Source organism: Chionomys nivalis, chromosome 15 (assembly GCF_950005125.1).
Source record: "Chionomys nivalis chromosome 15, mChiNiv1.1, whole genome shotgun sequence".
NCBI lineage: Eukaryota > Metazoa > Chordata > Mammalia > Rodentia > Cricetidae > Chionomys > Chionomys nivalis.
The window spans coordinates 16,458,079-16,459,354 of NC_080100.1; the positions used below are offsets into that span (position 1 = coordinate 16,458,079).

At 33.1% G+C, this 1,276-nt stretch overlaps 1 non-coding gene across 1 annotated transcript; it reads right to left on the reverse strand.

The window, feature by feature from the left end:
- Nucleotides 1–537: 537 nt before the first annotated feature.
- On the reverse strand, nucleotides 538–643 carry LOC130887699 (U6 spliceosomal RNA). The gene has a single exon (XR_009058393.1). It is a non-coding gene; the product is annotated as a U6 spliceosomal RNA (small nuclear RNA).
- Nucleotides 644–1,276: the final 633 nt, after the last annotated feature.

Genomic DNA, 1,276 nt, shown 5'->3' on the forward strand with positions numbered 1-1,276 from the left:
TCTATCATTTATCTAGGTAAAAATTGTACATCATTTTTTTTTATATTTTGAGAAATTAAACAAACCATAAAATGACACTCTTTCTTTTACTATTTTCCTTTATTTCTTATTTCAAACTTATTTGGTTATTTATTTTACATCCTGACCATAGTTTCCCCTCCTTCCTGACCTTCAAGTCTCTCCCTCCCAGCTTCCTTTTGCTGCCCCAATTTAGTTCTCCATTTTTCTTCAGAAAAGGTCAGGTCACCCATGGTTATTAGCAAAACATGGTTTATCAACCTGCAGTAAGACTAAGCACTTCCCCTTGTACTGAGTCTGGGAAAGGCAAACTCGTATGAGGACTAGAGTTTCAAAGGTCAGAAACAGCCCCACTCCCACTGTTGCGAGTCCCATAAGAAGACCAAGCTATACAACTCTTCCATACATAAATGCAGAGGGCAAATGCCAGACATATGCAGGCTCCTTGTTTTCTCAGTTAAGTCTCTGAGAGATACTATGTGCCTATGTGAATTTTCTTGTTATGTCATTGACCCTTTAAAAATTATGGACTGTATCATTAATTTGTATGTCATTTTTGCTTGGATTCCTGAAAATCTTCTCTGTATCATTACAACTTTAGTATATGTGCTGTCAAAAGAAGCACTCTTTAATTTTTTACATCATGTTTCATTAAATATTGTCTTTGCACATTGAAGTATTGACTTTTAAAAGATTTTCAAAAAAAGAGATTTTTCATGAAATTTTCACGGATATAAATGCTATGAAAAAGAATAGCTAGATCCTGAACAACAACATGTAGATTAAAATGTAAAATCTCACACTGCTGAGATACAAAGAGAAAACCATTGACAGTGAAATGATGAAAGTGGAGCATTGAAATCAGGAATGGGATTTTTTTTCCTTTGTTTAAGAGTGAAATAGATAACAACTTCCACCAAACCCAGCACTGAAGAATTAAAACATAACTGTTTTGCTGAACGTAAATTGTTGAATAATAATAGAAAGTGTAAAATTGCTTGGAATACATATTTTCTTAAAAAAATATAACATTATTTTTATTTGTAGGTCAGTGTTTAAGATGTTTATATACGAATATAATACGTGTTTATCAAATAAAGTCTAAATTTTCTGCTCTCCAATTCCTGTTCTATAACTCCCATTTCTTATGTAACCAGTGGATTCTGTGATACTGGGACCACTGTTGCATTTCTTTGGTTGTGAAGTGATGTTTGGTGAGACACAATAATGTGAAGGGTACAATGGCTGTGATTAATTT